Genomic DNA, 22095 nt, shown 5'->3' with positions numbered 1-22095 from the left:
CAATCCCAATGAAACCAGCAAAACCTACTCAAGTTGAAGACTTTCAATGAGGCCACAGATATCAATCTTATACCACATATATTAAAATCAACCACATTTCTGTTAACTTTAAATATAATTTATAATGATTAAGTTTAAATGTGTGATAGTGCTTTTCAAAAGACTGTGTGAAAAGAAAACACGGGAGAATAAGAAATTTATTGAACTCAAAATTTTGGCGTTATTTTATTACTGCCATGACACAAATGTTGAAGGCAAAAATCAATTGTTGAGTGGTTTTTCATTCCTCTTGAACCTTTCGGGTTGCCTTTCAGGATCAAGTGGTAAGCAAAGAGCATTGTGGACAAAAATAAAATCAGGGCAAGACTAGGGAGACGATGAAGTACAAATTCTTAGAAAACATTGTATGTTTGAAATAGAACCTCCTTATGCTTATAGGATGGTGCATTTAGACTTTTAAAATCCTATGTTGTAATGAATAACCAGAATGATGAATATGAATATTTCAAAAATAGAAGAAACAATGCATAAATATATAATAATCATGTCTTTGGGGAGCTCTAAGATAAAAAATACAAACATATCTCTAGTCAATAGTAAAGAGCTGTGAAGGGGAAGGTGAAAGAATGAGACACTAGTGCTGGGTTTAAATGAATTAGAAATAAGAAGCCTCCAATTATATCTTGTCTGAAAGAGGCATTCAATATTATAGCAGATGGTTATTCTTCCATCGTTAGTGTAGGAACTTTCCAGTCACAAACGTGCTTGGAATGATGCACAGTGCCTTCAATCCTGCTTGCCAATACTCTGTAAGGCGAATTCTCAACATTTAAAGAGACCTTTCATTCCTCCAGTCTCTAGCTACATGTCAACCCCATCTCCACCACACTGGCACCATGATGACTGACGTTGGTTTTGATTTGACATTTCCGCCGTTGAAATACACAGGCACCCTCACACTCACACACAAAGAGCCTTCAACTTGAGATTTGATTGGCATCAGTCATCTCATAACCTGTCTCTTGGGGATCAGACCAATGGACCTTTTTAAAGCTTGCCTCACTGAATTGACCCTTCTGATCTCGACGTATGATTCATACTTGCTAATCTTCCTGGGAGCCTTTCCTACACTTAACAAGCCTGTCATTTCTTCCTTCTTAGACATTTTTTTTCCTTAGGTACAAGATGATTTAAAATGTTATTTTTATATCTGCTCTTAACTTTTATAAGGAAAAGAATTGCAGAAAGGCTTTTAAGTAACTATTCAAATTGATTAGAGAATTTCTATAAAAAGAACGTAGACATCATCGTGTTTGTAGATTATATTTAGATACACAAGGAAGGCTCTGATTCAATTCAGCAAATATAACATCATGAAACGTTAGATTTACAAAGGTCTTTGGAATTTAATACAACCTTCCGCCAGACAGAGAGAAGCTCACTGCCGTTTGCCTCAGATAATTAGTCTCTATTTGAACACTTTCTGTTAATTGAAGTGATTTTGAAAGCCAATCTCATTCCGAGTTCTTCTGTCTCTGGAAAGTGCATCCTCACTTAATAATATGACTCTTTAACTGTAACCTCCTGAGAGTTAACTGCCTTTTATTGTATCTGTTTATTTGCTCTTTTTAATCCAGAACCACACAAACCTTGTCCCATTTGTCTTACCTCGATATTTTCAGCTGGCCTAATGTAAGTGACTCTAGTTCCAAAGATGCATTATTTTCTCAACGAAGAAAAGGGTCTTCTAGCCTCCTTCATTACCCCCATCGTCTTCTATGGGTGCATAACACAAACACTGCTGAGAAGACCTAAGAGCCCAGCTGTAGAGGCTATAAAAATTCTAAAGATGACCCATCTCTTGCCATTCTTCTCATTTTTGTGAAATTTTAACATCCCCTTAATCACAATATGGTCATATTTTTATATCTTGAAAAGCATTATGTATGCCAGAAAATGTCTGGAATAGAAAGGAAAATTATAATTTATTGAAGTCATGTATCAGTCACAATGCTAAATGAACAGGTAAAAAATATTTATAAATGTATAAACATAAAAATTATACTCTTTTGGAACAACAGAAACATCCTTAATTCATATGAGTATAGTGTTGAGTGGTGTGATATGTTATATTCTTTTAAATGATTTACAACACTGAGGCTGACCACGTGCTTTTTTTCAAGAAAGGGAGAAAAAAAAAGAGGGCCATGTCATCTGACTCATGAAAGTTAGAAAGGAACCTCTAAAAGCCACAACATAAAAAGACTGAATCTTACATGAAATAATATCTATAATTTTTATAGACCATAATAACTATGTTGTTCACATAAGGTCTGAGGTCATAATTAACTCCTCTCTAGGATTCCAACTCCATCCACTCATACCCAGGCTATAATTTACCCCATAAAGACTTTTTAGGATATTGCCAGTGTCTATGCCACCAAGCCAACACCTGGATAACATGTTCTAATATCTTAGTAAAACTCCATACTATAAATTAGCAAACTACATTGAACTTCAGCTGACACTCTTTCCTTGCTATGCCCTTATGTTACAATTTCAATAGTCCCAGTTTTGGATTTCATACTTTTTAACATGGAATAATTTTACATATTCATGAAGTAGAAGGTGAGAATTTGACATCTTTTTATGAGATGTAATGATCAAATCAGGGTTATTAACATCCATTTCACTATCAGGCATCATGTCTTAATGTTGGGCTTTCATCCTTTGCTCTTCCAAATTGCTATCTATCCTAATACATGCACTCCTCGGAGAAAGTCTTATCACTTTTACAACCTAGAACAGGGTGAATATCCACCCCAGGTTGATATGAAGCTCCAGGCTGAGTAGCTACATGCTTCTAGATAATAAGACTGCTTCTTGTCAGCATTTAGACCTAGTTGGAAAATATTGAGATCTCAAATCCAGCATTACCAAGGAAGACAGGAGGACAGTATAGAATAAAATTAAGGGAGTAGGCAAGCTATGAATTGTAGTAGCACCCAACCAAGATAAGGAGTGAAATGGCTCAGGCAGGCAAAGGGCCCTTAAGCCAAGGTCATAGGATCCCACTAAGATCCACGCAGTGTTTCTTTTCACGCCAGTCTCTTCCAGTCCCTGTTTCACGGGCTGCAGTAGGATGTACTTCCACAACCTGAATAACCGCAGTCCTAGCAGCTTATGTCCTTATAATGAACTTGGTTTCATTTTGGTTTCCTGTAGCAAAACAGGATTTGACTGAGAAACACCTGAAAACCCTATCATAATTGTCCTAGATTCAAGCTTGCTTTGAATCACTCTGTACTGACGCAGCTTCCAAATGCCATTAAAAAAAATAATTTGGGTACAATTAAACAAATCTCAATACATTGATTTTTTTTAAAAACTTTCACTAATTGGTGGGTAGGAGAGTATATGTTATTTCCTTTATCTAACAAGGAAATAGAAATGTTAAAACCAATGGTAAAACTGAGCTGAAATAATTTATACACTTCATTATTTGAAGACATATTTTTACAAAGCAAAGAATTGGTGTGTGTGTGTGTGTGTGTGTGTGTGTGTGTGTGTGTGTGTTCCTGTGTGCATTTGCTTGTAGAGACCATTAGCCAACCTAAGGTTGTATGTGGATGCCAGCAGTCAACATCAGGGATCTTCCTCAACTGCTCATATATTTTGAGGCAGGGTCACTGATTAAACCTTACTCACTAGCTAATCAATAGGCCTGAGATTCCCTCCTTTCTTCATCTACCTGGAGGTGCAATTACATCTCTAGTTTTGCCTAAGTGCTGCAGACTGAACTCAAGTCTTCCTGTTTGTCTGGCAAGTACTTTACTGACTGAGCTACCTTCTCAACTCCATGTCTGTTTTCATAGAGGATAACCTGATGTCAGATAAGCCTGACCCAGAAAGAACTGTCATGTGTTCCTTAGTTAGCTGGAAAGATAACTAATCCAATTGGATGGATAGTGCAGCCACTATGGATGGAGTTTGCTTTCTTAATACCAATGCTATTTTCTTACAGCAGACATCCCATTAAAGTGCCAATAGAAAGCACAGCCACCATGGCTCAGACAGAAGACAGGTCATAAGAGGAACAGCATGCAAAAAAACAAAGATATTTTCCATCAGCAAATTCAGAACTTTTAGAGTCTCATGACAATACGTCCAAACTTTTATCTTTCCGGTATCAAAAATACAAAGTATCAACAAACACTCATCAGGAAGAAATATTCTAATAAAATATAAACAGAAGTAAATAGGAATCAGAATCCTGGGAGATAACCACGTTACTCCATCTGTAAAATACTAAAAAAAAAAAAAAAACTGTACAGCTTCTATATACTGGCTGTAATGAAAATCAAACACAAATATGAAGGGACTTTGCAAGCTTAAAGCAGGCTTCATGAACGTAAGAAGGCTAAATGCTGGTTGAACACATTTTTGCAAGCCTACAAAGACTACAAATAAGATAATGTGTTTCTCTGCTTCTACCTCCTCCCTACCGCATCTGAAAGTTTGAAAAATAGTTATTTAAACTTCAGATGAATCCAAAGTATACTCATCCATATTTTTTTTTGTTTCCTGGCTTTTTGAATGTCAATGAGTGTATTCCTCAAAATTATGGCTGTCAATTACTAAGGTCCTTATCTTAGCATTGATTTTTACATGTGCAATCAATAGAAGGATATAGTCCAATAATTAATATTGGGAAACTGAATTGCTTCTTTTCCCAGCATTTAACTTTAGGCATAGAAGTATTCCTCTGTTATTAACAGTTTGTTTTTATGTTTATTTCTCTTTTTTTCTGATTCTGAAACAAATTCTCCCATACAGCATGATGCATTTCAAACTCATATGTATTTAGCACCTACTGTGTTTTTGCAGATAAAAAAAATCATACAAAATATATCTTCAATGTAATTAAATTCTCATTTCACCCAACTTTACAATGTATTCTGTAACACATGTGAGAGATCACCCAAAGGATTTTGTTTTCCACAGATATTGCTTTGCATGTACACTGTGCAAGGCACCCAAGGAACAAAGCCTAACACATTCTTTTCCCTTTAGTGGCATCACAACCCATGACCCATCATGTGTAAACAAAGAGCCATGTCAAACACACATTAGTAAGACAGACTAAAGAAACATGCCATGCTTTTGGGTGGGATATTTCACTCTGTGTCTGCAACAGCTACTCCATACTCTCCTTTCTAACTACCTTCAGTGTCAATCGGAACTTGAAGCCTACTAGGTTATAAACATTTACCTACAAGAGCTGGAGAAATGCTACAGATCAGACTCCAAGCCTTCACCAGTCTAAACAACCTGGGACAGAGTTTCACTCACAGCATGCTCCCAAATCTGCCTAGGATAAAAGAAAACAGTGTAAGCTGAACAATGATGCTGGCCTTCAAACCCTTCTTATCCTGGGCACTGGGCACCACCAACAAATTTATAAAAGCTTTGATAACTCTGTGTGTGTGCATACGTGTCGTTTCCAGAATTGGAAGATGGGGCAGATTATTTGAATAACAAGGACTGTGTTATCTTTAATTCATTAGCTAGTTGCTCATACTGGCCAAGCAGAAGTTTGGATGGCCTCCAGAGTAATTGGTTAAATATGATTTAAAAAAAAAATACATTTGTTAGCGTCTATCTCAGCACTGTCTAGGGGTGGGAATGCTATCTACTAGCCTTTCCTACTTTACTGCTGTGGGGACTTGGGACAGCTGGGAAGTTGCCAAAGGAAGCTCAGTAATATCATTTGGTCTTTGGCTATGATTAAATATCTAAATAACTCAAATTCTTATGAAGTTGTCATAGGATAGAAAATCAAATACGGATCAATGGATGATAGACTTCCTTGTCTGCCATAGGTCAGAAGTCACACATCCGTCTATGCATACCAATAAGAACAGAATGAAAGCAGTGACTATGGAGACCAGTCACCTCCCCTGAGAACTGCAGCTTCTGATGCTACCAATGCCAAGATGCTTGTTTTATTTTCAAACAATTTCAGTTAGTATAGAACATAGTACAGAAAACCTCAGAAAGATACTTCAAAAGACACCAATTAATTAGAAATATACATCTAGCATGCCAAATACTGCACTTTCTTTTGCATCTTTGTGTTTTTGTTTGCCCATATATGTCAAATTTTATAAAGACCACAGAGTAGATTTAAATTTGAAACCACTTTTGTGATGTTGTATGCATCTTTCCATACTCTTTCTTAAGATCATTGCATGACTTAAGTACCAACAGAATATTTCTAGTTATAGTTTTATATTATCTAGCTACTAATTTTCTGAGCTTGGACATGAAAGATATTCCCAATTTCTTTCTATAAGTAGTAATCATTATAGATAAGGAGACCCTCAAGTATTAATCCAGAACTAGTTCTTAACAACTTAGTTAACAACAAATTCTTAAAAGTGGTAATTTTCATGTTAAAGAATTTTCAGTTTTTAAACATACTGATAGATACTGCCAAACAATTTTCTACTGGTGTGCCTTGATCACAGTTTGTAAATTACCATTTTCTTATATCTTCCAAAGCTGCAACTTGTGCTTAAATTTCTTTCTTTGTAATAATTGACAGTTACTTTCTAATTGATATTCTTTTGATCATAAAATGAGGTAAATAAGTTTATTAGACTTAAAATTTGAGGTGTTTTCAGTAAGTTGAAATTATTTGTGCATCCCTTGTTCATACTGCTTTACCACCATGGGAGATCAAAACCTTTTGTGCAGTGTCCCACTTTGCTCTGCTGCGATGAGCACCAGGACCAAATGCAACTTACAGGGAAGAGGGTTTAATTGGCTTACTCCTCCAGTTGCGGTCTATAACTGAGGAAAGCCAGAGCAGGGACACAATCAGGAACTGCAGCATAAACCATGAAGGAAAGTTGGCCACTGGATGCTCTCTCTAGCTTATGCTCACTTGGCTTTCTTTACAGTCCAGGACCACCTTCCTGATGGAGGAAGGTCATTGGTTAAATAAAGAAACTGCCTTGGCCCTGATAGGTTAAAATTTAGATAGGTGGAGTAAACAGAACAGAATGCTGGGAGGAAGAGGAAGTGAGCTCAGACACCATGCAGCTCTCCCCAGGGCAGACGCGATGCAGCCAGCCACCAGGTCAGACATGCTGAATCTTTCCTGGTAAGCGTACCTCATGGTGCTACATAGATTATTAGAAATGGGTTAAGAGGCTGAAACTAATGGGCCAAGCAGTGTTTAAAAGAATACAATTTGTGTGTTGTTATTTCGGGGTATAAGCTAGCCAAGCAGCCAGGAGCGGGGCTGTGGGAAGAGGCCCACAGCTCCCACAACACCCACCCAGCACTGCCTGTAGTGGGTTGGGCCCTCCCACATCAATCAATAATCAACAGAATTGTCCCAGACACAGACACAGGCCAATCTTATTTGGACCATCCCTTATGTAAGGCTCCTTCATACCAGGAAACTTTTTATTGTATCCAGTAGACAATAAAAACTAATCAGGACCTGTGGCAAGTATAAGAATTACCACCCTCTCCACCCCAGGGCTGGAGAGATGGCTTACTGGTTAAGAGCATTTGTTTCTCCAGCAAAGAACCCAGGTTCATTTCCTAGCATCCACAAGCATCTGCAACTCCATATCCAAAGCACCCTATTCTTTATTCTGGCCTCTGCAGGCACTGTATGTAAGTAATATACTATAACAAGGTGATACAGTCATATATGTAAAACAAGTTAAAACATCATTCTTTCTAAAAGGAATTGATGTTTTCTACATGCTGTTTTTTTTCAGTGTGACATTCTAAAACACTTTAGGGGGTATTTCTACCATGTTATTTTCCTCAGGACTCTTCCTTATTAACAATCTACTATCATTTGTCATTTACATAATGAAATCAATTCCTCAACTTACACACGCTACTAATGTTGATAACAGTGAGATCCATGTGTTGTCTTACATTTCCATATTGCGTGGAGCTGGAGTTGTATTTATAGTGTCCTTGTAAGTACATTGTCCTATATTAATACTGACCCTGATGTGTCTTTTTCTATATCATAGAAGTTACAATAAGATAAATAGGTTTTTGTACTTAAGAGTGAATAGCTATCCTACAGCAGTATTATTTTATTAAAGATGAGAAAGTTGAGACTCAGAAAGGCTGTAAGATTTGCTCAAGTCCACAAGAGGAGATGAAGAATAATTTCTTATGAGTCTAAACAAGTTATTATTTTTCTATTATTTTCTTCTAACAAGATATTTCATCAACTGGACCCAATCTATATTGAACGTTATTTTCTAGTTTTTCCAGTGAGCAAGTCTAGTCTCCCCACTAGTATGAGTAATGTACCTATGCCATTCTAATGTTCAGCAAGCAGAAAGTAGGCAGTGACCACTGGCTGTGTCTGCTCACTTCCTCTCCCATAGACAGCTACCATCCTTTCTGTAAGGTGGTCTCAACATCAAATGCTTTCATAAAATTTCCCTGTGTTTTAGAACCAGAACAACTCAGGATTTATTTTCATTCATTTTGCATATCATTAATAATGATATAGTGACATCGGCCATTTTATTTTTTTCTCACAACATCTTTACATTAATTACTTCAATGATTAATTGGGAAGACAAATGCAAGCCAGAACATGTACCTGGAGGTCAGAGGACAGGTTTTGGGAGTCAGTTTCCCCTTCCACTATGTAGATTCTGGGAATCAAACTCAGGTTGCCAGGCTAAGTGGCAAGGGCCCTCTACCTATTGAGCCACCTCCCTGGACAGCATAGATCATTTTCAAATGAGGAAATGGAAGCATATTATGCATTAAGTGATTATTCTAAACTCTGTATGATTAGCACATTATGCATTAAGTGATTATTCTAAACTCTGTATGATTATTGGAATACATTTTACATTATAATAACATGAGACACAATCTCATATAGCTCAGGCTGGCTTTTAACTTGCTATGTAGCTGAGAATTTACTTGCATTTCTGATCCTCCTGCCTTCACCTACTAGGGCTTTAGCATTAAGCTTGTACATCCACTCTTGATTTATGAATTGCTGGGGAAGGAATCCAGAACACTGCGCATGTGAGGGTAGCACTTCACCAACTGAGCTGCTTCACCAACCCTGTGGAAGGATATCTTAACTCAATTACATCTCTCACAGTAATAAGTACAAATTGTATACATCCCAGACACCTTGTTCAGCCCTAGTGAGCAAAGGCTGCCTATTTGGTCCATTATCAGATTATTATTTAGCAGATTTCTTCAACATAAATAGTACATACATTTGTGAATTAGTCAAGGTAAAAGTCATTACAAAAGGATCACTGTAAGCAATTGATTGTTCACATTTATTTTCTTACTCATCATCGACAAAACACAACATAGCTGCCCTAACCATTTTGCTATGTCAGTTTAAATTCCACCAGAAGACCAGCTAAACACATACATAAATTGCATGCAGATATAAGAAATTGCATTAGGAAAAAATTAAACAAACTGAATTTAAGAGAAAACATTTATAATTTTAGGAAAGAATAAATGTTTATCAAAAAGGACAATTTTTACAAGCAGTGTTATCTCTGATCAGACAGAAACATGTTTTTGATCAATATTTGCAGTTTGATACTTTTCCTAACACACAATACTTAATGAGCATGTCAATATAGTCAAAGTTTTGAGAAAGACAGTGGGTGAGAGAGGAAAGAGCAAGAGACAGTGAGGGTGGAGAAGGAATTTTTACATAGGCTTTACCCTTTTTAATTGATTTTATTGAGCTATACATTTTTCTCTGCTTGCCTCCCTTCTTCTCCCCTCCCTTTCAACCCTCTCCCATGGTCCCCATGCTCCCAATTTACTCAGGAGATCTTGTCTTTGTCTACTTCCCATGTAGATTAGATACACGTATGTCTCTCTTAGGGTCCTCATTGTTGTCAATGTTCTCTGCACTTGTGATTTGTAGGCTGGTTTTCTTTATGTCCAAAAATCATTTATGAGTGAGTAGATATGATATTTGTCTTTCTGCATCTGGGTTATGTCTCTCAATATAATGTTTTCTAGATCCATCCATTTGCCTGCAAATTTCAAGGTACCATTATTATTTTCTGCTGTATAGTACTCCACTGTGTAAATTACAACATTTTCCTTATCCATTCTTCAGTCAACGGGCATTTAGGTTGTTTCCAGATTTGGGCTACAACAAACAATGCTGCTATGAACATGGTTGAGCACATGTCCTTGTGGTACAATTGAGCATCCTTTGGATATATACCCAAAAGTGGTATCATTGGGTCTTGAGGAAGGTTGTTTCCTAATTTTCTGAGCAATCACCACACTGACATTCAAAGGGGTTGTACCAGCTTGCATTCCCATCAGCAATGCAGAAGTGTTCCCTTTTCCCCACAACCTCTCCTGCATAAGTTTTCATCAGTGTTTTTTATCTTTGCCATTCTTACAGGTGTAAGATGGAATTTGAGTTGTTCTGATTTTTATTTCTCTGATGACTAAAGATGTTGAGCATTTCCTTAAGTGTCTTTCAGCCATTTTAGATTCCTCTGTTGAGAGTTCTCTGTTTAGGTCTGTACTCCATTTTTATTGGGTTATTTGTTCTTTTGATGACCAATTTCTTGGGTTCTTTGTATATTCTGAGGTTAGTCCTCTCTCTGACTGATGTGGGGTTGGTGAAGATCTTTTCCCATTCTGTTGACTGTCATTTTGTCTTGTTGACCGTGTCCTTTGCTTTACAGAAGATTTTCAGTTTCAGGAGGTCCCATTTATCAGTTGATTCTCTCAGTGTCTGTGCCAGTGGGGTTATTTTGGAAGTGGTCTCCTGTGCCAATGCTTTCAAGTGTACTTCCTACTTTTTCTTCACACAGGCTTTTCTTAATGTTCCTGTTTTGTCTTTACTAAGTTTTGTAGCTGTCTACATAAACAGGGAACATGCACTCTCCTGAAGGGGGAAAAAATCTCTTAATAATCAGAATTAAAACAAGAGTGGTAGAAAAGACAGCAGCATGAGGGTCTTGGATGATGAAATCCAGTGGAAGACTGGTAGGTTTTCAGTAGAAAAAAAAAAAGGCAAGTTAAAAATAATTTGCCGTCAAATGGAAAATGGCAAGGTCTCAAGTACTAGAGTTCCTTGATTCTTTCAGGTCATCAGCATCAGTAGATCTTTGGCATTCTGAGTGAGGATAGGTAAAATGTGGTTCAGTGGGTCTCCCAGAAGCCAGAATGTGAGCTAGGTTTTATCTTTGTCTACAAGAGCCTGTGGTTTCAATAAGAAGATAAGCATACAAACATCTAATGCTGTTGGTTATGTCAACACAGGACATCAGGAACACAGAGCAGGAAGACAGTCACTTGTTGGGCTAGATTCCATATGGGATTCTCTGATAACAAGAAAATTCCAAGATATTAGATAAGAAAGACTTCCAAGCTTTTGCTTTTGGGAAATAATATTTTGGACTCAGGCAGAAACATACAATTATGCTTATAAAGTCCCTGATTCTTTATGAAATTATGACTAGCTTAGAGAAGTGAGGTTCCAGAAAGTGTAAGACAGAGGGGATTATTAGGTGGGACTGGGTATTTTGATAGTTTCGACTATAATTCCTTGAAGACGAGACTTATGTTTTATTAAACAAGAAGGTAGAAACATTGAGGATTTGATCTCCAACATTACAATAACCATAAGACCACAGGCTGTTTGGATAGACAAATATTAGAAATACAAAATCGAGAATCATTAGACACAGGTTAGCAAATGAATATAACTTCTAGTAGTATGTACCCTCCCAAAGGATCATATTACCAGGGATTTTGCAGAGTCCAGACTTTCCAAATCACAGATGAAATTGATGGCAAAAAGCAAACCTGATTACAAAGCAATGGCTTCCAGAAGATGCAATCAGACAGTGACCCGGACATCTACTTGGTTCCCATAATCTCATCTGAGTCATGACCTGAAGCAATAGCAATTCCTTCATTGATATGATGTCTTTCCAGAAGTCATACTGGGGCCAACTAACAGACACCCAAGATAGATGCAGCCATTCTAGCTATCTCCATGCTGATGGAGGCCTCTGTACCCACAGGCAAAGACAGTTCTGCTGAGAACAAGAAGTGAGAGATGAGCTATTTTTAAAAATCCTATCAACTCCTGTAGAAATATGTAAGTCAACATCAGCAGAGTCTATATTAAAAAAAAAAAAAAAAGAAAACAATGCAGAAACATTTTTAAAGCCCTAGTGTTTCGGCCTCAAGTGTGGGACTCTGAAGGTCTCATGTCTAACCCTAGAGATAGATAGCTCAATAAGGGCTTTGTGGGAGCCTAGGCAGTTTGGATGCTCACCATACTAGACCTGGATGGAGGTGGGTGGTCCTTGGACTTCCCACAGGGCAGAGAACCCTGATTGCTCTTTGGGCTGACGAGGAAGGGGGACTTGATTGGGGTAGGGGGAGGGAAAGGGGAGGCGGCAGTGGGGAAGAGACAGAAATCTTTAATAAATAAATAAATAAATAAATAAATAAATAAATAAATAAATTTACAACAACAACAACAAAAAAGATAGCTCAATAATCAAGCAGCAGGTTATAGGTAGAAAAAAGCCTACTGGAGAATCCTGTGCTGTGTTTGTTGAATTTGATAAGGACCCAAACCTGACTTAGCAGTTGAAGTACTTTTCCTGTTGGAAGTGGAGCTACTTTCAGAAACAAACCAACTCCAGCATTAGCTACACTGCAAATGGTCCAGGTAGGGCCAATAAAAGAGCTGGAACAGCCGAAGGTGAGAGTCAAGGCACCAGTGATAGAGAAGAACTGTGGAACATTCTGTAGAAACAGCTTTCTCTTCACTTGGCACTTTTTTGTATATAAGAATGTCCTGTGCATTGGGGTGCACTGGCTTCTTTAAATTAAAAGGCAGTTGTACTCATTATTTTTAAAAAACTAAAAAATGCCTGAAAAACTATGGAAATGGTTAACAAAATGTTCTTTGGGTTCATTGCCCAGAAACAATCATGGCAAATATATTTAGGTATTTCTTCCATTCTTTGAACTAAACAAATTCATTCATCTTCTAGCGGATTTGGAACCTGGCCCGCTCTGTCTTGGTTCTGCTCATTTAGCAGTATAATGAGCATTTCCCCTTCATCTTTAGATAGCCTTCATAACTGTGAAGACAGAAAGAAAGTTTCATAAATTTTCAGCAAATGAATCAACAAGGTTGGGGCTGTGATCACACATCACCAGTGTTCTGTCTGAAACATCCTTCCTCTCTTACGTACATCTGCTACTATCCTGTCTCACTGCCACTGCTCAGCTGACTCTCCCGTTCTGCAGAGTCGGATATAGACACCCTAACAGCCTCGCTGCATCTCACCTAGCTAAGCACAAGTAATTTATTAGGTCTTCACAGTGGAGAGGTCTTGATCAGAGCAATGAGCTAAGAGCTTTCTTCACATCTCATTGTTGTGATGCAGTGGTCCCCACCTTTTGCAAATGAAGATAGAAATAAAATCATGCTCATACTGAGGGATGCTCCCCTCTCAATAGGCAGAACCATGGTATATCCTCACTGTTGCTGAGGTCTCATCCTTCAGAGCGGCAGCTCAACAGATTAGGATAGAGTTTTGATTAATTATCATGCATTTTGGTTAACTATTGCTGCATTTTAAAATACCTTAACACTTAGTAGATTAAAAATTTATTTATGTTTCATCATTTTGTGGGTCAGGAATGTAGAAAGGGCTCGGCTGGGTTACTGCTGCATTGGCAGAACTTATCTGATAGCACTCTCATCACAAAGTTTCCCTATGTGTCTCCTGGTCTGGAGAAAGACCTGTGGCAGGCTGTGTAGAGCTGCACCTACCTATACAAGGCTTTGTGGCTTCCAAGGAGTCAGAAGCTTTCACAGAAGCCCCAAGCTTACATAGATTATGAGAGGGAAAGTAGAAGCAGCCAGTTCACTGAGTCATTCATTACGAATTTTCACTTGATTCCATATCCCCAAGTTGACTTGAGGAGACATAGACCGTCATTAATAAGAGGTCTAAGTAATGGGCATACACCTTTAAAATTTCCTGTTCTGGAATTAATTGGTGGTACGTTTGGAGGAAGATGTTGATTATGTCTAAAATAAACAAACAAGGAACTTACCAGTATCTGTAGAATGACATGGTTCAAAACAGTGTTCTGCTATCATGGAAGCATGTTTGCACTCTAATATAGACTATAGTAGCTATTGTGAATCAGAAGTGGAGTTCACTAATTAAAGTATCATGAGTGTTTAATTCCCGATGTGGAAGATCATAGGACTATAAGAGGGAAGGCCAATTGCATGTCTCAAGGTCACTGGAGATGCTGCTTTTGAAGGGACTACTCATTGTCCAAGGGCTCACACAGGCCCTTAACCTGGGACACTAATCTCTCTCTCCGCTTCCTTCCTCACTAAGTGATCTCCTCTTCCCACACATATTTCCATCAGTATGCCATTGTATCTGACAGTCCCACTAGAGCTAAACCAATACCTGTAGCTTGCTCTTGAATCTTTAGAACTGTGAGATAGATAATCTTGTTTATTTTTTCCAGTTTTTTCAAAACAGGGTATCTCTGTGTAGCTTTGATGCCTGTCCTAGAACTACCTCTTGTAGACCAGGCTGGCCTCAAACTCACAGAAATCCGCCTGACTCTGACTTCCCAATGCTGGGGTTAAAAGCATGTGCCACTACTGCCTGGCATAACCTTGTTTCTTTACAAAGCTGATCTACCACAGGAAATTTGTTACAGAGCAGACAAGACTAATGACCCAGTAGTTATATAGTCACATATATACTTTGGGCACCACAAAGGCAAATGAGTAGATAAGGCCCTGAAAGTAAAACATTATAATAATGTTTTCCTTAAGCATAAAGACTACTAAGTGGCTTGTTTCTTTGTATGGATAGCAGAGTTCAATAACAGAAATCATATTCCTAAAAAATCAACAATGAAGAAAAGCAAACTAAAAATTGGGGGAAAAAAGAAATAAACAGATATTTCACAAAAGTGGATACCCAACTAATTATCAAAAATGTGAAAAGATTGTCAGGATCAGCAATAAATAGAATTTAAAATGAGGAGACGATATCTTGATAACAAAAAAAATAAGAAATCTGCCAATGCCAAATGCTGCTGGGAAAACATAGAAAGTTAATTCAGAGAGAGATTGATATCACCATTGCTTGAGTGCAGTAGCAAAACTTGGTCCAATTATGTAAACATGTAGTCTACAGATCAACACAATGTTTACCAAACATTTATAGTCAAGATGTGGAGTAGCTTTGGTGCCCACAACTAGAGAAGATGAGCCAATGGCTGTTATGGAATATTCTACAGCTGTACAATAAAAGTGCATTTTACAAAATGCTGACCTTAAAATCTCAGAAGGAAAATCAGTATCACCATGCAATAATTTTGTCTATTAAAATTCTTCACACATGCAAAGTGGCAATGTATATCTATAAGGACATACATTGGTTTATGGACAGCCAACATGAGTGTTTTAATGACTACCTAAGAGAGAGAACCAAATGGAGATGATTAGAGAAGACAATGTGCAAAGGAGATGGACGGGGTAAATGACATAAGAAAACTGTGGCAGCTAGTGATGAAGCAAAGATGTTTTATTTCCGCACTCCTCTGAGCTTGAGGCCTCCGTGTTTATTTCTACATCCCAGTACTTATCCAAACATCACTGTCCTTTCCCATAGTTACTATTCCATACTATTCTGGGAAAAGATGGGTGTTGAAATGGACGGATGTAAGTGAATGAGGGAACTAATACTACAGAAAGCAAAATGAAGATTATAAGAAATTAAGTAAAGATTATTAGTCAAAAAAGAGTTCACAAATAAAAGTCACTACAAATTTGTGTTGTTCTTTTCAAGCTTGCTACCCCAAGATCTTCTAACACAGTCCCTGTTCTAGTCATTCAAGCTGATAGGAAGAAGATCATTTCTGGAAAGGAGTTCCAAGATTCTGGGAAGGCATCTTTCTGAGACAGAGAGATGACAAGCTTTTGCCTTAGACCCACCTAGATATGGTGACTTCTATAGCATGGTTATTACAAAGAATGTCAGGCCCATTTATCTAATTATCTGATTAGAAAGATGCGCAGTTATCTATTATCAGCAGAAATCCACCATAATTTTAGATTTCTTCCTCTTGTCACTCTGAAGCAAAAGACCATGGGTTCCTTTCTTCTTTGGACTTCTCTTTTCCCGTTCCTAATTCTTGTCTGAAATAGGACTCTTTCCCATTGGGCCAGTAGGGTATCACCTTTCAATAAGTTTGTAGACTTATATATGGTCTCTGTACAAAATCTTCCTTTGTACCCACTGAAGCTCCCAAGAAAGACATTAAGGTTAAACAAACAAAAACAACAACAATAAGCACTGTACATCACATACAGCACAGAGAACTGCTCTCTTCCAAACTCAGTTCGAGTGTCTGAGTCCCTGGTGCTCAGTCACATCACAGGTCAGAATCACCCGGGTTATACTGAAGTTTCCAAAAGTGTGAGCTCCATCCTCAGAGATTCGAATCCCCTTTTTCTACATGCTTAATTGGAGCAAAGAACATCTCAATGATCCTCAGACACTCCCCCTGTCAGCCAAGAAAAGAAGGCCACTGATCAGCCTCTGTTCTTCCTGACCAAGTCTTAGGGCACATGCCTGGTTCAGTGCCCTGAGAAGTGGGAACACCTCACCGGACTGTCAGAAACGCCTGCGATTTAAGCCTACCCTTTGCTGCTCGAGCAGCACTGAATCCTCCTGAAAGTTGCACAGCCACTAATGTGCTCAGCAGGCTTGAGTCACCAATCATATGCGTCTGAGAGTCAGCCCAGCTGCACACACTGCTCCTGTGTCCAGCTCCTGTGTCCGTATCACCGATGCTGACCACCCCCAACCAGTGTCTGACCCAGACAGTATCACTCCACCCATTCCCACCCCCTTCCTCTTCATACCAATCCCCTAATAGCATGGCAGCCTAAAGCCCAGTTCACTCCTCAGCCTGTACCGGTGCATTTGTAAGGCTGTGGAGTTTCACACACTGCCTTGACTTTCTTCTTATTCTCTAATTTCTTTTGTACACTATTCTTGTTCACCTGTTACCCAATTAGCGCCCTAGTAAGCCACGCTCCCCCTGGTTGTTTTACCCTAGCAATTAACCTTCTCCATCACCCTCCTCTGCAACAGCTCTTGATTAAAATAAACTGCTCAATTATTCACTGAACAATGGGAAGAATCTCCACAGTCACCTAAGGGAATGATTTCTCTTTTCTTAGATTTCTAAATGTGACCAGTATTGGCTGAGAAGAAATATTTTCTTGCAACAACCTAGGACCTGGTGGTTGGTAGAGGAAAATGCTGGAGCATTTCTCCTGTGCGCTGGTGTAGTCAGCATCTGCAGTTTGAGGAAAATGCTAATATGATGTAAGACATTCAAAAATTACAGATATAAATTTCTCCTGAATAACCAGAGTGACACAGGAGGAAGATGTAAAGAGAAAAAAAAAAAAAGGAGGGAACAAAGAAAGCAAAAGAGGGAACTACAGGACAATAAGGACCAAAGCACAGCACCATCTTTAACGAGTGGAATGTTAGAGTCAGACAACATTTCTTTGTATCTGAAAAGTGTCCACATACTCAGCTTAATTTCCTATTATTAGAAATATGTAACAAAGAAATTACAATTATACAGCACTTTTCATGAAGATTTATGGAAGAAATGAGAATTCTTTGGGCCTAAGGTATACCGACCTCTATAAACAATGTTGCAAGGTATAAAGTGGTGCACGGTGTTGAAATTATCCTATCTGTGTAGTTCTGGGATCGACACTAATAAGACTTACAACTTAGGTGGAGCAGAGATGAGAGGGTAAGGCTTTTTTCTTCAGGAGTCTACACTTTATATAAGTATACATGCACATTTTATACCTCTGTACATCATTGCCTACCCACCCTATACATAGATTTTTTTAAGGGAAATATCTCCTTTTAATCTAGATTGCCATTTACACATCATTATCTCTTCTATGGTCTACATACACAATTGCAAGGCAGAAAATAAAAAAGACACACAGCCACACAACCCTATGTATGCGCAACTGAGGACTAACCAAGACGTTGGCTTTAATTTTGTCTTCGAAGAAAATACACAAAATCTTCCATTTTAGACAAGAGTTGGCCTGTTCGGCAACGGAGGCAGAGCTCTTCCCAAGAGTCTCATGCTGGCAATGCAGTAGGATGGCCTCTGCTTTACACATTGTCTGAAATGCTTCCCCTACAGAACACTGCAGAACCTGCTGTTTCTCTGAGTACACAGAGTCATTTTCTCAGAATCTTCTTTAACTGAAATCCCAATCCTGCCTAAACTTGAATGGAAAAAAAAGAGAGAAAGACAGAGGAAGAAAAAGAGAGGCAGCCAGCCAGCCCTGTGTCCTGAAAGACTGTGTTCCTGTCAGGAGAGTCTGACAGCATCCCAGGACAGTGAGTCTTCTGCTCTGAGGAAAAACAGCTTACACACTGCGGTGGCCAGGAACAGTGAAAGGCTTGGTCCTAATTCCTTGTGAAATTTTAACAGTTCATTAACTGGGAAAGACGGCATAAAGTGAGTGCGGAAATCACAGACATCAACACAGCACCGAATTCTGAGAACGGAGAACTAAAAACAGAGAGCTTTGGAAACACAGACAGGTCAGAAAGGGGCAAAGACAGAAGACAGAAACAAGAACAAAAGGAGGAGCGGGAAAGAGTGGGAGGGATTAGAGCTGAGCGGATTTAAATAAAATCCAGGTCTCTAATCTGCTTTGACTTTTCATCTTTTTGGAGACAAGAAATGTAAGACCCTTACGCTGCTGCTGTTTTCCGTGCCCCAACTGACCGAACCACCAAAGCCTATGTTAAAAACAGTTTCCCTCACGGAAGGGGTTATGCCCTTTCTTCCTCCAGGCATCAAAGAAGTGCAGTGGTGTCTGCACAGGCGCAGGACACAGCAGGGAGTCCTCGGAGCAAGCAGTTTCGTCCAATTCCCTCAGGCTGGGCGAGCCTTGCCTCTCAAGCTCTCTTACCTCGGACGGTGTTGACACATTTGTTTGTAAATACGCACGCTATGTATGTGTCCGTGTAAATAAATACGTTTAAATATAATTTTCAAATAAACAACAGGAGAAACATGGTCGATTTTTGAGTTTGTCGGGGACTGTAAGGGAGTGTTTTGCAGCGGGCCAAGTCCATCCCTGAGGTCACCCTGCCACCTAGCGGGGCGCTGCGGAACTCGGGGCCCTAGCTCCACCAGCCTCATTTTCCCTCTCAGCTGGAGACAGGGAAGCATAGTCTCCTAAATGTGTTAACTTAGCAGTGCTATACACTAAAAACAAATTAATATATAATTCTTCTGTGTCTTAAGGTTATTACTGTCGAAGCATAAATTAATAGAGCTATTCCGGCTAATTCTTTTTGGCATTCCCTTCTGCGTGTCTGAACACATATGTGAAAGTAGGCCTTGCCTCCACGTTGAGGGGAGTAGCAAAGAGGCTTGCAGGAACTAGGCCAAGTAAGTCATTCAGACCCAGGAGCAAGGCCAAAGTGGCACCTCTGGAGTGCATGGGGTGCTCTGCCCTGCTTCCCTGCCTGAGCCCAGCCTAAGGCATTCTCTCACACCAGCCTTGAGGAAGCAAGAAGCGCTTGTGAAGGGCTCCTGAAGGAGGGCAGAGGGAGTCATCACCATCCTGTTTCAGCTTTCTGCAGAGCAGGGACTCTGTAAGAGAAAAATCAGGGCCATCTTTGTGACCCAGAAGTGACCTTACCTGGTGGGCCTGGCAGAGGAAGAGACTGCCTGAGCCACAAAGGTGACTGACTGTCTTTGACCATGCTCCCACAGCTATGGGTTTCCAGTTATGATCTTTCCGTTCCTCTTGGATAAATAGGGCCAGAGGAACTTGCAAATCAGTGGCCCTTGCTGCTGCTAGCTCCCTCCTTTGGGTCTGGTCAGTAAAAGTCTAGAGCTTTTCCTGGTTAAATGTGGATTACATCATCAGATTATCTCAGACTTATTTTCATAGGCTGTTACTGTCGTGCATATAAATTGTGAATTCTCTAAAATATTTGACACTGCCTGCAGGCTGTTCTTTCTGTAAAATAATTTTTCATGATGTGTTTTGGTGGGGTATAGGGTGTGTGTGTGTGTGTGTGTGTGTGTAGTGGTATGTGTGTCTGTGTAGATGTCCGTTGGGAGCTGAGGAAAGAGATTGCCTTTGCATGTCTGTCCTGCTGAGAGGTGTTCGATAAGAAGCAAGAAGAGGCAGATCTGGGGTCAGACCTATTCCTTGTACCAGCCTCTGAATGAGAATTGACCCACCCTGTGACTGACAATGCAGACTCCTCTGAAACAACGTGCATCATGTTCGAGTTCCAACGGAAAGCTTTGCTCACAATTAAGCAGAAGTAGGCAACACCAAATATTAAATCAATAATTCAGAAACAGTGCAGAACCCCTGAATCATCCACCGGGCATCACGAACCTGCAGATTGGGCTACCCATACTATTGCTGGGTACAACCTTCCTGTAGCTGCAGAGTTCCCAAGCCAAATAAAAAGCCATTCAGCATTCAAAGTGACTCAACACTAGAAAAAAAAATACAAATAAGAAATAAAAAGATCTTTGCATGGGTGATTCTGATGAGCAGCCAAAAAAGGAGAATAAGCAGATGGTGCCATGTGGGTCTGAGCCACCGTGGATGATTGAAAGGCTAAAGCAGGAGATGGAGGACCATTGTGGACAGAGAAAGGGCCCTGCAGAGGACAGATCTTCAAGAGAAGGTGGAAGAAGAACAGAGAAACAGCAGCAAAATAGGCAGGCATTCCCGATAATTATTTTGGCACTCCTGCTGAACAACAGATAGAATCTATAAAGCTCTGCTGGTGCAAATGAATGAATGCCTTGAAGAGGAATTCCAGCCCACTTCCTGCGCAGAAAAGTGCCAGAAGAACACAAACATCAGAGTAAAAAAAAAAGGTACTGGGCAGTCCAAAATACACCCAGCCTTTGTGTCAAGCATTATTCTGTCACTTTGGTCCCCGACTGTCATTCTTTTGCATATGTGGAGTCTCTTTCAGTTGGTTTTGTTTTTTTCCCATGGTGCTCCTTGTCCTGGGAGTAAAGATTTTCCCTTCTGGGTCAAGTAATGTAGTCTGCTGCATATACAATTCATTTATCCCTCCATTTGCCCATTCCCCACCCTTGGTATGATATATGAACCAGGAAATGATGGTTACAACTTTTAACTTTCATTGTGTGTAGAAAAAAAAAAAAAAGAACTCAGAAGAAAAGAGTCTCAGTCTTCACAGTCATCATCATCACCCCAATCACCACTAGGTCCTCAGATCAAATATATTTTATACCAATTTTGGAGAATAAGGGTGCTCATGTGAGGAAATGCAATACTTTACTCCATCATTCGATACTGCTATTATAAAATGTAAGAAAATTAAACCAGGTGACCATGTTACCTGCAATAATTAATAATAATTTGGAGTTTTTAATGAGATGAAAAAGACTGAAATGTGGAAGTCTCCTCTGAGTTTCTATATTAGTCATTTACTTGTTGCTGTGATGAAAATAACATAAGCAATAAAAAAGCTTATGAGATTAAAAAAAGGAATGTAAGGGAGAGAGAGCCTATTTTGGACCTTTGTTCCAGAGGCATTGAGTTCCTCATGGTGGTACAGCAGGAGGAGCAGGAAGCTGGATGGTCACATCTTCAAACACACACAAGAACCAGAGAGGATGAAAAGGAATTGGGACAAGGCTATAAAGCCCCCAGCAAGAAGGAACCTCCGAAAGGTTCCAGAACCATCCCCAAAAGCACCACCAGTGGGGGATTAAGAGTATAAATTCATGCGTCTATGAAGGACATTTCTCATTCAAATCACCACAACCACATTACAAAAACTGCATAACACAATTATCAAAAAAGCTGCTAAGCAGTTCAAATGTTCTAGAAACACAGCCAGTCTGGAGAGTAGTTAGCTACAAGAGTAGTAGTAG

The sequence above is a fragment of the Alexandromys fortis genome, unplaced genomic scaffold (genome assembly GCF_014885135.2).
Source record: "Alexandromys fortis isolate MF-2015 unplaced genomic scaffold, M_Fortis_MF-2015_v1.1 scaffold_25, whole genome shotgun sequence".
NCBI lineage: Eukaryota > Metazoa > Chordata > Mammalia > Rodentia > Cricetidae > Alexandromys > Alexandromys fortis.
The sequence above is the reverse complement of the archived record's forward strand: the minus strand, read 5'-3'. Positions refer to the sequence as shown.